At 37.7% G+C, this 21,158-nt stretch overlaps 1 long non-coding RNA gene across 1 annotated transcript in view; it reads right to left on the reverse strand.

The window, feature by feature from the left end:
* Positions 1-6,415: 6,415 nt before the first annotated feature.
* LOC116557547 overlaps positions 6,416-21,158 on the reverse strand; it is a 42,226-nt gene continuing 27,483 nt past the window's right edge. The window contains exons 2-3 of the long non-coding RNA XR_004271569.1: positions 11,809-11,996; positions 6,416-6,517 (exon numbers count right to left, since the gene is read on the reverse strand). This is a non-coding gene — a long non-coding RNA (uncharacterized LOC116557547). The remainder of the gene's footprint in view (positions 6,518-11,808; positions 11,997-21,158) is intronic.

Here is a 21,158-nt window from a genome sequence, read left to right on the forward strand (position 1 = left end):
ACAGAAACCACTGCTGATTTTTCTGTTCATTTAAATTACCATTACTGTTTTCAAAACAAGAAAGCTAAGTCACATCAATGAAAAGAATGCTCAGATTCACTGAAATTATTATCACCAAAGAATTAAAATTTGCAAATGGCAACTTTAGTAACTATAGAGACAAATATACATATTTCAGAACAGTGTGTGTGTGTGTGTGTGTATGTGTGTGTGTGTGTGCGTGTGTGTGTGTGTCACATTTGAATCTAGAATCCTTTAGGAAAATATGTCCCATACCTAAGAACCCTGAAAAACCATATAGGAGATCACCTGATACACATAGAACATTAATGTAAGTATTGACTTATGTCTTAGCAATATGATGGTGATTTAAAAACCCAGCAGCAGTTGCAGTATTTGGGTCTTCATATATTAGATTACTATCTACAGGATAAGACAGAGGAGGTTTTTATTTTCTTTTTAAATGATACCCTGATTATTACCTTCCAAACCTCAGAGGAGAATTATTGGTACAATATGCTTAAAAATCTGTTTTTTTGTAAACAATTTAAACTTGAATCTACCTGATGATTGTATTTTTAGGCTAATAACTTATTATAATAAAGTTTTCCAGGCCAATAGCTCAAGACAAATAGTCTAGTTCATGTTTGTTATTGCTAACTCCAAATATGTCTCATCTTTCTCCTTGTTGCAATTGTTGACGTACTTGTTCTGTAAGAATTCAGCTTTGATGGGACCATACACTACAGGGCCAGAGAGAAAGCAAAGCAAGTCAAAGATAAGATTACACTATTCAGTTAACACGATTTTCCTAACTCATGGCTTTCAAATCTCACTGCATATTAGAATTCTTTGGGGAATTCAGCTTAACACTGATTTAATGTCTTAGGGATGTGACTCCACTATCGATAGTTTTTTAATTCACAGGAAATTCTAATATGCAGCCAGAATGAAGAATCACTGCTAAACTAAACCTTACTTCTTAGCATACATTACAGACTCCTAAACAGGGCAATCTCTGTATACCATTAGATATTCTGACTCTTTGTCTTTGAGTTGGGTCCATGAATCTATGCTTTGGCTAACTGGTCATTCTGAGACAGGTGGTCTGCAGCTCAAATGAGAGTCATCACCTTATGTTCAAAGCTGTGCTTTGTATTTTTCTCATCTGTGTTCATTAAGGCTTGTCTAAAGAATACTCCCACTTCCGTAGAATAAAAAGACCCAGAGACTCGGAAAGGAGGAAAACGAAATCAGAGGACAGGTTGACATGTGAGGACTCCAGAAATCTCAGTACTTTCATGCAATGGAATAAAGAGCAAGAAGAGGAAAGGAAAACCAGTAGGTAGGCAGAAGCTTCACCTTTGCAAACTCCACCCACTAGGATGATGAACCAATAAAATGTCCTACAATCTGCATCAGAAATTACTTATCCTCCTTGGAAACGAAGTAAGAGGACTACAGAAAGGACTTGTGCTCTTCCTGAAAGCCAGTGTCCTCTCCATTACTGTTATTTAGAAATGTATCTTGATTGATTTCTTCAGGACTATCACTGTCACATTATGAACCTTAATTCTCCATAACTTTAAATAAAGATCCTAAAGATAGCACTCTTTAAATTATTATATATGTGATATGTAAAACTTCATCCTACAATCAGACCAATATGCATCAAAGTTACTCTGCTTTTCTTAGAAAACCCTGCAATGGAATATTCCAGGCCAATATTTAACCTAGGTAATGAAACGAATCTATCAAAGCTTTAATCAAGTTATTAACCATAGCCATACTGGAAAAAGACTAATTCCCTCTGGAGATACACGATAAAGAATGAAACTGATCATTCAAATGCAAGAAAATTTCTTAGTCCTGATAGGATGTGCATCATGGTTGAAGACAAGGCAGAATCAGAGGTAGAGACTTCACATGCACCATGCCAAATATATAGTAAGTGCTCAGGAGATTTTTAACATTCTTTTAGTATTAGAGTATCAGTCTTGGTGGAACCCATAGCCTAGTGGAAAAGGAGAGTATTATGATATTTGAGGGTCATTGAATGAAAACATGAGGAGAGAAAAACGGGAATAGAGAAAAGGCATAATATGGAATCCTAAAAATCCTAAGGCCCCAGGGTCCCTCTCTACTATAATAGTATGTGTGTTTAGGGTGTTTCTTCTCAGATGAGAAAAAGTAAATTGACAATGGCTAACAACATTATAGAATTTCTTTATGTTGTTAGTTTATTAATTCCAAGGATATTACTGAACCAGCTTACACTCACCTTAAACAGTTTTTGCTTTCCCTAGAACATCAAGTTCAAACTTGATATTCAAACAAGGTCAAGGTAACCGGATTGTGAGCTAGAGTTAGGACAAAACAAACCTTGCAAGTTTTTACCTATAAAGTGGATAAATTGTCAGAAATTTTTAAACAATTTAATCATTTTTTTCTCTAATATCTTAAAAAGAAATTTTAATATCTAATAATCTCTACCATATTTACTTATGTCTACCATCTTATAACTTTACTCTGTAATGAACTCAAAAAATGATCACAGAATCTCTAATTCATTGAGAGAGACAGAGAAAGAGAGAGAGAGAGACGGGATGGAGGAGGGAGGGAGAGGGAGAGAGAGAGAGAGACCAGTTAGCCTATAACAACCGGAAGAGTAGAATTATGTAAAGAAGAACCTCAGAAGAGATTCCTGCTGATGATAACCAATCTGCTGTTAATGGTTGCAAGAGCCACTTCAAAGTCATCTACCCATGGAGGAGAATAACTGATCAAATCTAGAGTATAATAATCCAAGTGGGAGTAACATACTAAATTCTGAAGACTGGGGAGATAGGGAGAAAGGCTGAGGCTGTATACAGAGGTGGGCTAAAAAGGGAGTGGAAGACTCCAGGACAGCTCTGTTGATCCAGCAGCCACTGTTGGGTGTGCGTATGTTGGTTCTAAGGGGTCTTTAAATTAATGCTGTGTAGGGGAGCCAGTGTGGCTCTCAAATAAAGAAAACAGGGTAAGTTCAAAATTCAATCTGAATACTGCATGAAATCCCAAGAAAATGTATTGAAAGAGGTCTTCTTGAGTCTGTCCTCTAGGAAGAAGGTAACAAGAGTATATCAAATCACTTTGCTAAACAAGATGATTGTTATAACTTTAAGACTGCTTGGATAGAGTGAGGGGAAATTTATTTCAAAATTTTGAATTTTCTCTTGGCACAGAGCAACGCTTGTGAGCATGCTCCTGAAGGTCATCATCTTTCAGGACCCACAGAGATCAAGAAGTAATGGCTTCCACCAAGTTAATGGTTTTCTCCATCCATGATACTAACCAAAGGGGAATCTGTAATCCTCAAATGATAGCTATCAGAAGCCACAAAGAAGTTAAAGACAGTGGCAGGATAACCAGAAAACCCTGCCCAAAGTTTGGTGAGTCCAGAAGCAGGAAAATGGTTAGGAAGCCTTCCATTTGAAGTTGTTAGTTCTGATACAGCCAGCATTTTTAAGCTTAAGTAAATCCTTTACATTTAGAAGAGATGATATAGGACAGAAATAAGTATAAATAATACCCTTGGTATCATTGCTTAAAGTTATTTAATGAAAATAGTGAAATGACTGCAGTATTCATCATTGAAAAAAGTGATACTTGGGCACTTGCACATTGTGAACTCAATCATTTGGAGAGTTGCTTTAAAAATGAGGAAAGGAGAGACCCTTCTACACAGGGTTATGATATGTATGAAATGAGGTAATATAAGCACAGCACTTAACATATAGTAAGTGCTCAGTAACTGTATCTCATGACTGCTATGACAATAATAATTATTATATGATAATATTATGATATATGTTATATATTATAATTATTATTATAATTATCATACCAGTCTTGAGAGCGCTTACAACCTAATGAGAAAGGAGATAATTATCATGTGTAACTCAGATTACAATTTTCAAATTTTACTTATTTAATGACTGTTTAACTTGGAAAACACTGTTTAAAACACTGGGAATGTAGCTGAGAATTTAAAAGATAACTATTGCCCTCATACAGAGAGCAGTTAGGAATACAAGAGGTAAATACATGTGGTGGGATAAGGGTAAGTGTTATGTCTATGAGCTATGAAGAGGGAAGATGCAGAATTGGGCAAGAAAGGCTTCAGACTGTCATAATGATATAACATCTGTGAAAAGAAAGAGGGAGGAAGTAAAACCAAGTAGAAAGAGCACTAGACTGTGCTGCAGATGCAACACTGTTTCAGCCAATGCGAGAGACAGCTACAGCACGGAGCTTTTCTATTACAAGAGTCTCACACTGGGCAAAAATGGCCAGGCTTTACTACTATCGCCATGCTCAGTCATTGGCTGGAAAGTCAGTGAGAAGAGCATGTCCTCAGCTTGAAAGTTGCAGCAGATTCTGTAGATGCTTCAGCTGAAGGCAGTCAGCTAAGTGCACTCCTTAGAGCTGAACAATTTCTTCCTAGAATAGATATCTGAGCATCGTACCTCTACCAATGCCACAGTTCACTCTTTGTGCTATGTGATTCACCTCTCTATACATGTGTTGAGGGTTGGCCCCTTGAAAGTTGTTAGTCTCTTTTCCTGAGCAAAAAATTAGAAGAGAGAGGTTAGTGGAACCATCTATAACACCATTACTGCAGTTCTTGCAGTTACAATGGATACTCCTTGTCTTCCTTTTCCACTCCATATTCTGTTTTCCCCACCTCAGGCATCTCTGCTGGTCTTGGGAGCTTACCTTGTGGTGTAGCTCAAACTAGCTTTCCTGAGAAGTATGAGTCTGGTGTAACCATATCCTCCTCATTCATGACTGAGCATGGGTGACAGGAGGCACCAAAGTGGATCATCAGAGTTTGCTGTCTTTTCTTCTTACCTCCTGCCTGCTCATCCCTGGACACAGGACTCCAAAAAGTCCACCTGGCACCCATAGCTTGTAATTCAACAGGACCTTTGCTATCTTGGTGGATCATTCAATCATTTTTGAAACTCAACAACTCAAGTCCTAAATTGGGTTTTCAGCTTTTTCTGTTCTCCCACTGCAGGAGATAAGAAACTTGGCCTTCACATTTAAAAAAAATTATTTGTTAACTGATTGCCACTTTTCACCATTTTTCATTAAGACATCATTGTAATTTATTAACAATTATTCAATACCATTATCCTTTGCATCCTCCACACTTTTATTACATCTCCCACTATAATCCCCTCCACTGGAACATCCTTTCCAGTCACCCCAATGAAGTTTTTAGCAAATGTACCACTTCTCTGTGCCAGGGACTATCTTTGTTCTGTCCACCATCTAGGATGAAGCTCTCAGTGTCAGCCATGTGGGCAGTAACCCGATACCTAAAACCCAAGTTACTACTTACTTAGAGCACTCCAGTAACAGCTATTTTCCATTTGGAGCCTTCATGAGTAACATACTAAGACCTAAGACCAAGTCAGGAATGCAAGAGATTTGGGGAGGGTGAGAAATAGGATGGTAAATCTTGTGAAATATAAAGGTAAAAGAAACAGAAATGACATGAATCTTGAGGCTAGAATATGAAACTATTTATAAAATGAAAAAGGGAAGGAATCAGGACTAAGCAAGAAGAGAGTCAGACTATGTTGCAGAACTGAAAAAAGTCTCAGCAAAGACAATGGGGAGATCTGGAGCAAATATTATTTTTGGAGAAGTCCCACATTGGGCAGAAATGATCAAGCCCTAATATTCTTTTTCTGTTGAGCTATCCAAAAAGAGCATGGTCTAGGCTTGAGTACTGTATTGGCTCTCTAAGACACTGCAATAGAAACATGTTAATTAATTGCAATCCTTGAAGCTGAAAGAAAAATCTGAGCAGCGCAGTTCCATGGTTACCATTTGGAACTCATATTCTAGTGAAGAAAATTAAAACTAACCAAGTAAAGACAAAAATATATATTGTGTCAGGTGGTTTGTATGCTATGGAGAAAAATGCAAGGTAAGAGTGTTAGGGAGTACAAGAAAAAGGAGGAAAGAACTAATGTATATAGGATAGTAAGGGATCAGCCTTTATAAAGTAGAGTGCTTCTCTGATAAACTGGTATTATCAAGGGACCTGTTTATTAGAGTGATAGAAGTGATAGAGTGAGATATGTAAATATCTGAGACAGAGTATTACAGTCAGAGGCAACAGAAATGCAAAGGCACTGAGTCAGATAATATTTGAGAAATGATTGGCTGGGTGCAGTGGCTCGCACCTGTAACACCAACACTTTGGGAAGTTAAGGCAGGAGAACTGCTTGAGTCCAGGAGTTACAAGCATTGCTTCAGTCCGGGATTTTGAGACTAGCCTAGGCAACATGGCAAGACCTTGTCTCTATAAAAAATAAAGCATTAGCTAGACGTAGTAGCACATGCCTATGGTCCCAGCTACTCGGGAGGCTGAATGGGAGGATCACTTGAACACAGGAGGTTGAGGCTGCAGCGAGCCATGTTCATGCCACTCCAGCTTGGTTGATGAGTGAGACCCTTTCTAAAGAGAGAAAGAGGAAGAGAGAGAGAAACAGAAAGGAAACATACATAGCTAAAAAATGAGTGAGGGAGAAGGGAAAAAAATGTGATGTGTTCTCACAGGTATTAGCGTGGAAAAAATAGTCTAATATGTAGCGCCCTGTAAGACATGATGACTACTTTTATCCTGAGAGAGACAGAAAGTTACTCAGAGTTTCCACTTGTCTGTCAAATAAATACATTAAAGTGCTCAAAAAATCGATCTCCTGCTGTTTGCCATGCCCAGATCTCCTCTTCCTGGGGTTTTTCTTATGTCAGTTGATCACAACTCTTTCTTTCCAGTTACACAAGCCAAAACTTTGAGATCATTCTTGACTATTGTCTTTTCTTCACACTCTACATACAATCTATCAAAACATCTTGCTGAATCTTCTTCAGATTATATCTGAAACACAATCCCTTTATATCACTGCACTCACTACCAATATGGGTTACTGCACAGCCCCTCAACAGGTTTCCCTCTCCCTCCTTGTCTCCCAGAGTTCCTATTCTCAACACATTGGCCAGAGGGAATGCTTTTAAACTGCAAGTAAATCATCAAAAGTTTTCAATGGATTATATCTTACTCAAAGTAAAAGCCAAGATCATTAAATGGCTTAAAAGGACCTTCATTGTATAATCCTGACTCCTGTTTCCAAGCTGACCTCATCACCTACTCATAGTGGCCTTTGTGATGTTCCTCCAAAATCCCCAGCATTCTTCTTCCTTATCTTCTTTGAAATGTCAGTTCTTTCTGCTTGGAAACTTCTCACCTGATATGCACCTAACTAACTCCCTACAGCCTTCGAGTTTTATTCAAATACCGTGCTTCTTCTTAACAACCCTATATAAAGTAGCAACTTGCCCCCAACTTCCAGCACTCCTGATCACTTTTATACTGAACAATTTCTTCATAGCATTCACCACCTTCAACAAAATAAAGAATTTTTTTATTCAGATACTTATCTTGTTCACTAATCTATACCAAACTCTTAGATCAATGCCTGGATCAATGCTTAGACCAAGCACATCATAAGCATTCAATAAAATTGTTTTACAAAAAGTTTTATATTATTAAATTTACTTTGCAATTAATTTACTGTGCAATAGGATAACATAATTCTAATCTATGTTAATGCAAGTAGTATATTAATATATAAATTATATTTTTAAAATTTACTTTCTAATTAAGTGGGAGTACCTGTTTTTAATTATTGCATTTTAGGTTTGGGGGTACATGTCAAGAGCATGCAAGATTGTTGCATAGGTACACACATGGCAGTGTGATTTGCTGCCTTCCTCCCCATCACCTGCATCTGGCATTTCTCCCCATGCTATCTCTCCCCAACTCCCCACCCCCCACTGTCCCTCCCCTATTTCCCCCCACAGACCCCAGTGTGTGATGCTCCCCTCCCGGTGTCCATGTGTTCTCATTGTTCAACACCCGCCTATGAGTGAGAACATGCGGTGTTTGATCTTCTGCTCGTGTCAGTTTGCTGAGAATGATGGTTTCCAGGTTCATCCATGTCCCTACAAAGGACCCAAACTCATCGTTTTTGATGGCTGCATAATATTCCATGGTGTATATGTGCCACATTTTCCCTGTCCAGTCTATCATCGATGGGCATTTGGGTTGGTTCCAGGTCTTTGCTATTGTAAACAGTGCTGCAATGAACATTCGTGTACACGTGTCCTTAACGTAGAATGATTTATAATCCTTTGGATATATACCCAGTAATGGGATTACTGGGTCAAATGGAATTTCTATTTCTAGATCCTTGAGGAATCTCCACACTGTCTTCCACAACGGTTGAACTAATTTACAATCCCACCAACAGTGTAAAAGTGTTCCTATTTCTCCACATCCTCTCCGGCATCTGTTGTCTCCAGATTTTTTAATGATCGCCATTCTAACTGGCGTGAGATGGTATCTTAATGTGGTTTTGATTTGCAGTTCCCTAATGACCAGTGATGATGAGCATTTTTTCATATGTTTGTTAGCCTCATGTATGTCTTCTTTTGTAAAGTGTCTGTTCAGATCCTTCACGCACTTCTGAATGGGCTTGTTTTTTTCTTGTAAATCTGTTTAAGTTCTTTGTAGATTCTGGATATCAGCCCTTTGTCAGATGGGTAGATTGCAAAAATTTTTTCCCATTCTGTTGGTTGCTGATTCACTCTAATGACTGTTTCTTTTACTGTGCAGAAGCTGTGGAGTTTGATTAGGTCCCATTTGTCTATTTTGGCTTTTGTTGCCAATGCTTTTGGTATTTTGTTCATGTACCCCTTAATATATTGGCTCAATCAAATGAAACTGCCCATTTTTTAGGTTAAAAATGGATCGATTTTGTCAGTTTCATGTGTTTCAACTTACACTAATACTTTCTTCACATCACAAATGAATAGCATAATAGCAAAAACTTTTGAAACAATATTAAAATACAAAATTACACATATAGCATTTAGTCTTCAAATATACCAAGAACTTATAGATTTAGGGATTAATGTAAAACCTATAACATTTGTTAGAAAGAAAAGTCACTATTAAAAATAATATACCAAGATATAGTATAGGAAATGAGAAAAAAATTATTTGAGGATAGTAGTTTATGGTATCCTGGGGGATATTTTTTTCTTTATACCTGTCTAATTTTCCAACTTCACAAAAAGAAATAAAGAATTTGGAGAGGGTTCAAACAACTCATGTAAGAACTAATATAATTGAAAACTTGAAAGACAGATTTATCCCAAAGCCTAACTGAAATGGAATTATTTAATGGGAAGAGAAAAATCCCAAGATGGAAAAAGTAATGACATAAGCAGTTTTTATGAATGATGCTTTAAAAATACATGCAAAGAAGCGTATCTATCTGTTTAATCTTCAAATCATCTTCTGGATTTTTAGGTGCTAGCAGAAAACATACCACTTTAATAAAGAGATATGAGATACACTAAAAGTATACTGTTTCCCACCTTTACTCTGCATTTGAGAGCTACAGCTCTGCTCCACAGGTCATATTAACTCCCAGTTTTCTGTTGTTCTGCCATTCCCTAAGGTAGGTGTAAGCAACTTATGACCTTAGAACCAAATTCTGCCTTCATTCCACTTTTGTAAAGAAAGTTCTTAATAGCTAAACCCATTCAGTTATGTAGTGTCTAGGGTGTTTTCACACTACAGTGGCAGACTTGAGTAGCTGTAGCAGAGACCAGACGTGGGCAGCGCATGGCAGCATATTCAAGCTTATGTACATGGCATTTGAGGTTGGGCATGGAAAAATACTGAGGCACTGTGTGTTATTTGTGCATAGAATGAAACTCCTTCACCCTGAAAACAGGACAGGGAATGGAGTGTGTGGTGTGATAAGGAATGCTAAAAACAGTCTTCTGAGAATGCAGTCGGAGTGTGTACAAGGTTACAGGTGCCTCAGCAACCCACCTCAAATGACCATCTAGTGGATGTTTGTGGTTAATACAAGCCCTTTCAATAAATAACTTGGTGGAGGGATGCTGGGGCTGACTGTCTTGGAAGAGCTCCCCCTAGCCCAGCTCAGCTGGAACTGAGTACTTCATTCTTGGTGTTCACTGCAAACTATAAGCTCTGCAACTGGTGACCTTGACATGACCGCCTTGAATTTACACATGAAGGAGAAGAGCTCATCAGTTTTCAGGGACAGTCCTGACTCCCATCAGGAGGACAGGATGCAGGCGTAAGATATCAGGGGCTAAGTTATCATGGGTCAAGAATGACCAAAGAGCAGAAAGTATTTTTCAAGACAGTGCAACAGCCACTTAAGGCTATCCAGTGTACTGTAGAGCCTGGAGCTCTACATCAGCTTATACTCTTAATTTGGCAGGAATGCCCTTGGTTTACTGATCAAGGAACCTTAGAGTTATGGGAGCAGGTAGGCTGCTGTCTGAAAAGAGGACATAAGCAAGGTCATTTTCCTAATGTTACTATTTTGACCACCTGGGCGCTGGCACGCTCTGCATTGTATCCTCTTTATCTACCAGACTGCGGTGAGTCAAACCGCCCACCTTCTCCACCTGAAGGGAATTTAGGAGATTTAAAGGAGAAGGAAAGAAAAACCAGAACAACAGGGAGAGACTTCTCTCCCCTACTTTATTCCCTTCTATGGGGAATAAAGAATGTATTTTTTCTAGTGAGTATCCTTAGGATACCTTATCAGGACAGACTGGAGCCTTTTCCTCCTTCTATAAAGAACTGTTGCTTTCTTTTCTTCCACCTTTAAAGGGACCTGCCTCTGTTGGCCCCGTTCAGGCAAAAGTGCCTCCCATCCCCCTTGAGGAGATTGGAGGCCACCCAAGGGTTGGTTCTTGGATAAGACCTCAGGTCAGCAAACATCTATATAATCAAATGAACGTGTCTTCAGTGACGGCCCCTTGACAAACTTCCCTGCTGGAGGGGTGCCTCCAGGAAGGAAGAAAAGTGGCTGATTATGATTGTCTTTTTAATATGCAAGTTCTCACTCCCTACTTCCAGCATCAGCCTTTCTGGCCTTGTCTTTTTTGTTTCCCTGGAGTATAAGGGAAAGCTGCATGCTGCCTCCTGGGTTTTGTCCTAGAAAGCTCTGACTTTCTTGCTGCCCACAGAGACCTAGAGCGGGAGAGTTGCTAAGATGCCATGGAGTGCCCATTTAGTCACTGGCAGTCTAGGCAAGTTGCCCCTTTCTGGGTTTGCGGTGATGGAGGACTGACCAAGTCCCTGGGTAGCTGCAGGCAGCTCCAGCCCGGTCCTGAGAATCCTCCTCACGATGGTCACGTGCTTTAGGAACTGGCCCAGAAAGGGGTCTGCTGCTTGTTGCGCTGCTGCTTTTCCTACTTCTGCCCTTCCCTGCCACCCCTCGCATGTCTCAGCTGACAAACAATTCTTTGTCTTCCCTGGCCCCCTGGGGAAAGGGCTAAGAAACAGTCCATGTGCACCCTGACCTTACTAGCCTAAGGTGGGCAGAGGGGTGGGGAGCAGCCTAGCGTACAGAGCTCTGGGGGAGAAGCCCGCTAATAAAGGGTGCTCTCCCAAAGCCATATGTTAAATGCTAACTAGGCTGAGGTGGACAAGCTATGCCAGCTGCTGTCATCTTCAGAAGACAGACGCAGCAGTAAGGAATGTTAGTTTCGCTTTTTTATAAAATGTTTAAAAACACAGTGGCTGGGAGACTTCACAGCAGACCCTGTGCTGCACGTCTGCTCCTCCCCTGAGCCTCTCTGCTTGGGGGTGGTGAAAATAATAAAAAGCCAGTAATATTTTCAGTATCTTACCTAAGAGTGTTGGCTCCAAGCGCAGGTCGTCTGGAAGATAAGGAGAGTGGTCTTCCTCCAGCCTGCTACCCTCTTGCCTCCTGCCTCTGCACTTACACACACTTTACCACCAGCTTATTCTCTGGCCTCTTGCTACTACTTAGTCTTCCTTCCTTCCTCTCAAGGCAAGAGTAGCAACACGTGGCAGGCTGTTAGAAAGAGAGGCTGCCTAATGAGCCCTGCGCAGATGGAAAGAAACCAGCCACAGCCTGCTTTCCCAAGCTCACTTCTAAGGCATTCCAGCTAAAGGCTACTGCCAGCACCTAAAGACATTTTAAAGCTAAAGACTAATGCCAGCACCTAAATGGCCAGCACCTAAAGACATGTAAAGAAGTTTTTGGTTTTTGTTTGTTTGTTTGTTTTTACACACTTGAGCTAACTCAATGCAGGTTTATTATCCTGGCACCTTGCAGCCACATTCTAATGACTTTCAAAGGCCAAAATATGGTAAAAATCACTTAAAATATCCATCCCTTTCATGCCTTAGTTTAACAGGTAAGCTTTATATTTTGCCATTTCTGTATTTTATATGTTATATAACGGTCTCATAACCCCTGTAAGTATATACTAAAGACTACAGACTTAATAGCTTCTCTTCTCATAAAGCAGCGCTGACGTTGCGTCCAGTTATCAGGATATGACCCTGCTACTCTTTTCCTACCGTTAAGCAAGGAATAATTTCATACTCTCCTATACTGTGATCTTAATTGGCAAGTAGCAATGGCTGACTTTATTGGTAACGTCAGCTTCCATTTACCAACTTCTAAGCTCCTGAATTTTTACAAACTGTGCCTGTTAAATTTGTATCTATTGTTGTCTCTGAGCCTTTACTTCATGTGACCACTGTTTCTACAAATAGTTCAGGAAAAATTTTTTTAAAAATACAGCTACAGTGTGGCAAAATGCCATGCAAAATTGGTAGCACAAAATCCAGGAACATTTTAAAACTATGCAACAGGTGGAGTTAGGCCTTACAAACTTACTCCTAATATTGGCCTTACAAACTTTTCCTCACTAAAACATAAATATAGTTAGTGATTCTGCTGATGCAGTGTACAGGATTATTCTTTTAGATCTTGCACATGTGAAGGGCATTACTAATGAATCTTTGCTAGCCTTGTTTCTTGAAGTGCAAGAGCTCCTCTGTGCCCATTGTCACCAACTTTGTATCACACATATTCGCTCTCATTATAGGTTACCTGGTCCCTTATAAGAAGGGAATGCTCCAGCTGATGCTCTAGTATGACCACAAATGTGGTTTGCAGACTTTTCTGCATTTTTTCGAGCTCAAGCTGATCATGCTTTTTTAATGAGAATGCTCACTGTCTTAAACAATAGTTTCATTTGACACTCAAGCTCACATGATTATTAAAACTAGACCTGATTGCCAACGGCATTCTCTCTCTCCTTTATCCTTAGGGCTTGATGCTAACCTATGAGCTTTGGTGCCTAATTCTATCTGGCAAACTGATGTTACTCAGTATCCAACCTTTGAATGTTTGAAATTTCTCCACATTACTGTGGACACTTACACAAACTTGATACATGCTACCCCCCCGGACTGAAGAAAAAACCATATATGCAATTGCTCATTTCTTTAAATCTATTATGACTTTAGTCCTTCCACAAACTATAAAAACTAACACTAAGCCTTACTTAGTGCTCAATTTACATATGCATTGCAACTTTGGCACATACAACATAAAACTGGCATTTCCTATAACTAAACTGGTTAGGCTATTATTGAATAAACTCATCAAACTCTTAAAGTATATCTTAAACAGAAAAGGGGAAATATGGGGCTCTCACTTTAAGGACACTTAAAGTCTCTCACTTTAAGGACATGTCGTTGGAGAATCGATCAGCATTGATGGTAATAATTTGGAAGGCACCTGACATTACCTGAGGACAGTGAAAGAGACTGGATCAACAAGCAACTATCCAGCTTGCCACCATGGAAGCACCTGAAACTACAGGGAACTAGTTTCTTATGTATCTGGTGGTAATTGGGGAAACTTCTGAGAAAGTAAGACAGGCATGGATATTAGGGTGGCTGGCAATTCTTCTCCTTTGTCAAGTGGGATCAGTTCAAGCACATGTTTACTAGAGTCATATTCTAAATCCCCTCGTTTTTAATGTTACTACATGGTGGGATGCTGACCCACCTTTTTCATTTAATGATATTTCTTAGACAGGGGGTCAATAGATGCTCCAGTCTTACCCCTTAACTGAAAATTTGAGAAGGATTAAACGTAATGACTCCTTGACTTTATTGTCTAGTAATCCCCATCTTTGTTTTTCCACAATAGCACATGACAGGTGTGTTACTCTTATTCCTCAGAAATATCTTTACTATCAGCTCAAAAAGGATACTAAGCTTGTAAATTTGACCTTTATTTCTGCTGTTACTACTAATCTTACTGATGCCTTCAATGAAGCTACACAAGTGCCTGGTCTTCCTATATGCCATCTGAGCAGGGACTGGCCATGTAAGTTTGAGGCTGCCCATTGGTCTCTGTGTGGACAACCTGTGCTGCATCAAGGGCCTTGGTTTGATAATGGCACCTCACTTGATTGGGGTCCTCATGGTTATCTTATGTCTGCAAATCAGATTATAGGATTTGGGAGTCCCTCCAATAGTTCTATCACCTGGGCAGAGTACAAGCTTTCAGGACCAATATTACAACCAAAAGAAAAACAAGCTTTAAGCCCTGCTTATACCCAGATTTGAAAACTAGGCCTTTCTTTGTTGTACAAGTTCTTTCACATGGTGAGTATATTACTAGAGGTGGCAACTATACCCTCTCTTTGCACAATAATGTTACGATGCAGTCCTGATTTGTACTACGCACCCTTATATACTTCTGTTTGGGCAAGGATTTCCTAACATAGAGCAGAATCAATCCTTTTATAGTTTTATAGTCTCTTTCAGTAGCTGGTATGCTACATGCTTGTCTCATGAACATGTTAAACAGTTAAATATAACCTATGTCATGATTTTAAAATGGCATGCAGAATTGTGGCTGCCTGTAAATTTAACCCAGAGCTGGGAAGGAGATTCTACCTTGCAGTTATTTAGAAAAGCAAATCTGCAAGGGACTTATTATGACCATTTGTCTTCTCAAATTTCCACTTTTGAGTATGAATTAAAGAAACAACTTGAAGAATGGTCGCAGCAATTACAAACAAGTACCCTTCAGCAATTACAAAAAGGCTTTCAATGGTTAAACCTAAACACTTTGTTGTTTGGGTTAAACATAGGCATTTTGGTGACGGCTGCTATACTTAATCTTTTTCGTATCTGTCTGCTAGGCATTTGCAGATGGCTCTGTGCTGCCACCGATGCATCTTATAGAAGCTTACCTTGCATTGGATGACCAGCATCCTTTAAGAATTAAACAAGGGGGAGATGTTGGGGGTGCATGGCAACATAGTCAAGCTATGTATGAGGCATTTGAGGCCGGGACATGGAAAAATACTGAGGCACTGTGTATGTTATTTGTTCATGGAATGAAAACTCCTTGACCCTAAAAACAGGACAGGGAGTGGAGTGTGTGGTGTGATAAGGAGCGCTGAAAACAGCCTCCTGAGAACACAGTTTGAGTGTGTACAAGGTCACAGGTGCCTCAGCAACCCACCTCAAATGACCATCTAGTGGATGTTTCTAGCAATCCAAGCCCTTTCAATAAATGCTTGGTGGAGGGATGCTGTGGTGGACTCTCCCGGAAGAGCTACCCTCTCGGCTCAGCTGGAACCGTCTGAGTACTTTGTTCTTGGTGTTCGCTGCAAGTTATCAGCTCTGAACTATACAGCCTACAAAACCTAAAATATGTACTATCTGGCCCTTTACAGAAAAAAAAAAAACTTTCCAAATCTTGCCATACAGTGTTATCCTTTGCTCCGTGGCTAATTCTAGCTTACTATCAACATTTCCACATTTTAGGCAATGGGAAGAAGGCAACAAAACCTAGCAGCGGGCAGACCATTTCCTATCCAAAAGGCCAAATTTAAGTTGCACGTATCAATTCCACTCATATCCCACCGGCATCGAGGTAGTGGGGTAAAAATATTTATGGTGGTTCTATTACCAAAAGGCAGAAAGAGTAAGTAGACACTGAGGAACAACGTGCAGTCTCTGCCAGATGATCTACGGCACAAAGAAGGCAGCGTAGGTAGACAGGATAAGCAATTGACTACATCATTTAATTTGGCAACACTAGACAATGAGATTACTTCATCTTAGCAATGAGAAGCACTTCACACTGTAAAAGCCTGCTCTGTCCAATAACTTTACCTCTTCCTTTCTTATTCCTAGTTAAATGTAATTCACCTACAACCTGCTAATACTAGTATTTGAAATAGCAGATCATCAAATTTGGTGTTTCTTGGTAGTGATGAAAATAAGCATTCAGTCTCTGCACTGGTAACTTTAAACAGGTATGCACACCTCCTGTGCAGAACTGCTTCTTGTTACTCTCTTGAACACCTCAGTGTAACTTCAAAGACAGAAGCTACAGATTTAGTTGTTTCAGAAATATGTTTATATTCTCTTTTCACCGCCCCCAACCCAGGTGAGATACAAATATACACATAATTGTAATATACACTCAACAAATTCATATTCACTTATATTTTTGATGGCCTTATCTTGGCGAGAATCCATAGTAGGTATACCAGGGTACCAGGGACTCTGGAGATAGGCTCAATAAATGGAATAGGAGTGAGAAAGCTGTAGCCCAAGGGCCAAGTCCAGCCCACTGCCTAATTTTGTAAGTGAAGTTTTAGAGAACACAGTGATGCTTATTCATTTGCATATTGTCTATGGCTCCTTTTGTACTAAGAATCTGGAGTTAGGTAGTTGCAACAGAGATTCGTGACCTGTATGACCTAAATTATTTACTTTTTCATCCATTAAAGAAAAAGGCAAATCTTGAACTACAGCAATCTAAAAGCCCTTATTTTTATTTGAACTTAGATTATAATTAAAATGGCAAGAAATAAGTTTGACTATAAGCAAGAATTTTTGAACTACAAATGTAGTTCAAAGTACAGACAAGCCCTAGATTTAATTTCCTTTTATATTTGATTTTTTTTCTTAGCACTATTAAGGACAGAAAAAGTTCTCATTCAGTTTAGAAATATTTTCATAAAAGTTTAATAAGAAAATGATAGTCTTTTCAATAAATGTTTCTGTCTCAGTTGAAAACCAAATAAATTTTGACCACTGCCTTTATTACTCATACCATATAAAAATCATTTCTGGGTTGGTTATAGTTCTAAATATTAAAGAAAAAACAGGCTTTTTGAGAAAAGCATAAAATAATATTTTCATGATGTTAAAATATGTTAAGATTTTTTAAAACATGAGATAAACAACACTAAGGAGTGAAAAAATAATTTTGACTACATTGAAAAGAACTTCTTTTAATGTAATTTAATAAAGATATTAAATGACTCATATTTCCTGATTTCAGAATTTATTACAAAGCTACAGTAAACAAAACAATGTGGTAATTGCATAAAGAGCCAAGTAAGCCAATGAAATAGAATAGAATGACCAGAAATAAACCCTCACATATATGGTCAAGTGATTTTTCACAAGGATACCAAGATCATTCAATAGAGAAAAGATAGTTTGTTGTTGTTGTTGTTGTTGTTTTTAACAAACAGCATCAGAAAAACTGAATATCCCCATGTAAAAGAATGAAGTTGGACCCTTACCTAACACCATATACAAAAACTAAGTCGCAATGGACCACGGACCTAGACATAAGACCTAAAACTATAACCTCTTAGAAAAAAAAAAAAAACAGAGCAAAAGATTTACAACATAGGATTTGGCAGTGATTTCTTGGATACCACACAAAAGGCACATGCAACGAAAGAAAATATAGACAAATTGGACTTCATGAAAATGTGAAAGTTTTGCACATCAAAAGACACCATTATTAGAGAAAAAAGGCAACTTACAGAATGAGAAAAGTATTTTCAAATCATACATCTGTAAGGGATTGATATCCAAGGTATATAGAGAACTATTTTCACTTAAGTATACATAAAGAAACAATTACTATTTTTTGCAGAATACTTTACAGACATGTACCAGGTTTCAAAATGTATAACACATAGAATAAATCATAGAAATTTTTTTCCAGTAAAGGTCTTGGAAAAAAAGAAACAAACAACCCAATTCAAAAAATGAGCAAAGGACCTGAATAGACATTTCTCAAAAAAAAAAAAAAAAGATATGCAAAAGCCATTAGGCATACAAAAAGATGTTCAACATCACTAACCATTAGGGAAATGCAAATCAAAACTATAATAGGATACAACCTCACATCCATTAAGGTGGCTACTGTCTAGACAAACAAACAGAAAATAAGTGTTGGTGAGGATGTGGAGTAACTGGAATCTTTGCACAGTGTTGGTAAGAATATAAAATGGTAGAACCAATGTGAAAAACAGTCTAGTGTTTCTTCAAAAAACTAAAACTCGACAGCAGTACAAATGAGCCTAGAGGACATTATGTTTAACGAAATAAATCAGGCACAGAATAATTTACATGTTCTTATTTATATGTGGGTGCAAAAATGTTGAGCTCATGAAATAGAGAACAGAATTGTGATTTTCAGAGTCTCGGAAGGGTAGCGGGAGGGGAGGATAGGAAGAGGTTGGTTAAAGAATACAAAACTACTTTTAAAACTAAAAATAAAATTACCATATTATTAGCAATTCCACTTCTGGGACACATCCAAAAAATTGAAAGCAGGATCTCAAAATGATGTTTGGATAAAGTGTCCCTCAACAGATGGATGGTTAAACAAAATGTGGGATATACATACAATGGAATATCATTCAACCTTAAAAAGAGGAAATTCTAATGTGTGTTAAAATATAAATGACTCTTTAGGACATTATGCTAAGTGAAATAAGCCGGTCACAAAAAGAAAAATACTGTACAATTCTACTTATATGAGCTACCTAGAGAAGTCAAATTTATAGAGGCAGAAAATAGAATGGTGGTTGCCAGGGGCTGAGGAAAGGGGAGAATAAGGAGTTACTTTTTAAATAAATATGGAGTCTCCATTTTATAAAATTAAAATAGTTCTTGAGATGGATGATGGTGATGGTTGCACTATATTATGAATGTATTTAACATAGGTAAAGTGGTAAATTTTATGTTTTATGTATTTTACCGCCATAAAAAATTTGGAAAAATATAAATGAAAATTTAAAATGTACCATAAAGAGAATGAAAAGGAAAGCCAAAGAGCTGGGAGAAGATATGTGTAGTACATATATATGACATGGAACTTATACCCAGAATATTTATATAAATCAATTTTTCAAATTAGAAAAATCCACAAAAAACAGTGGAGCAGTACTTTAAGAGCCAGTACCTAATCAGCCAGCATGAAATGGTGCTCAATTTTACTTATCATTAGGGAAATGCAAATAAAACTGCAATGTGATACCCATACACATCTTTAAGACAGCTTGAATTAAAAAGATAGAAACTGGCAAGTATTGGTGAGGATGAGAAGAAATTGGAACTCCAATACATCATTTGTGACAGTGCAAATTGTTACAACCATTTTGGAAAACAATTTGATAGTAACCACCAAAACTGAACATATGCATAAACTATTCCAATTCTAGGTGTATCCCAAACAAGAAAGGATAATTGTGCTTACAAAAAAGTATGTACAATAACCTCATGATACTGCTATTTGTAGTAACTAAAAATTGGAAGCTACCCAAATGTTCATCAACAAGAAAAGGAAGGAACAAATAAATAGTGGTACATTTACACAGTGAAATTATTCACTTATGAGAATAATATGCACAAATTTCATAAACAAAATGTTTACTGAAAGACACAAGCATATCCAGAATATAATTTATTTGTATAAAATGTTCAAAAATTGGCAAAAACTTCAGAAATCAAATAGCAATATTTTGAGGTGTGGTTAATGATTGAATATGGGCACAAGATTGTGGGGGAGGTCATCTGGGATGCTTGTAATGTTTTGTTTTCTGTCTTGTGTGCTAGTTACATGGGCATGCTCACTTTGTGAAATAGTCTCAAGCTATGAACCTAAGGCTTATCTGTTTTTACATTACCTCAAACTTCAAGAAAGCATTCCATTTCTTGATTTGGGCACTGGCTTCATGGATACATTCAGTCTGAAAATTCATGAAGCTGCACATATACGATTAGTGAATTTTAAAGTATATACACTGAACTTCAAAAATAAGTTTACCTAAAATATGAAGTGAAAGAAACAAAACAGGTGATTATATATTCTTCTATCTCTAAATCAGCCATGACCTACATAATTTGAAATTGAATAGAAAGAAGACGTTGGTACCTTCTCCAGGTCAGCAGCAGGAGTACCTCTTATGCCTTTCTCCTACAATCATGACAAACATCTACCTTTGTCATATCTTTATCATTTGCCCTACAAGTTCATGTTTCTGGAATAATAAAGGAAGGGACAAGAAAAAGAAAAGGAAAGGTATGGTTTTAAAAATTGGGGGGACTTATATATTTGTTTTACTTCCTGGATGCTTTATTTATCCACCTTTTTCCCCTTAGCACCCTTAAATCCAGGCTTCAGCTCATTTGAGAATTATGGTGCAAGTTATTCTTGGTCATTTTTTTTGCTTCTATTCTTAACATAATAGTATAAACAAAATGTTTAATGTCTAATGGGAATGGTCAACAGAAATAAACTAGATAATCAAACAAGCAAAATTGATTGTCATTTCATAATCATTTCTTGAAATATTTTGAGCAAAATTTGTGAAGGAGTTATCAAACTTTTTATAAACACCTCCCTATAGGTCACTGAATAACTATAAACTATAGACCTAGAATCCAGAGGAATCAAGGTTAAACTTAGCTGCTTTTAGTGCTCAGTGGAGTTTTTAAAGAACCTCTCTCTCTTAACTTTCAAATCTAGAAATGAAAATAATGGTTCCCTCCAATGAGATGAACTGTAACATCACTTGGTACTTTATAAATTTACTGCTCTTGCTATAATTAAATTATAAATAAAATAATTATAATTATTAATTATATAATCATAAATGAAAAGCACTCATTATCATAACTTAGGTTTTAACATTTTTTACTTTAATTATACTAGCATGATTATAGCCTTGTAAGATAAACAAAATGACTGTGGTATAAACAGAAGTGTTTATCCTGGGATTTTTATGATGAAATAAAAACAAAAACATTTAAAAATATTTGCTGTAGATGTACTTATTAGGACATTTTTAAAATTCTTAATACTCTCATACCA

The sequence above is a fragment of the Sapajus apella genome, unplaced genomic scaffold, assembly GCF_009761245.1.
Source record: "Sapajus apella isolate SASKATOON/1434 unplaced genomic scaffold, GSC_monkey_1.0 scaffold19, whole genome shotgun sequence".
Classification (NCBI taxonomy): Eukaryota; Metazoa; Chordata; class Mammalia; order Primates; family Cebidae; genus Sapajus; species Sapajus apella.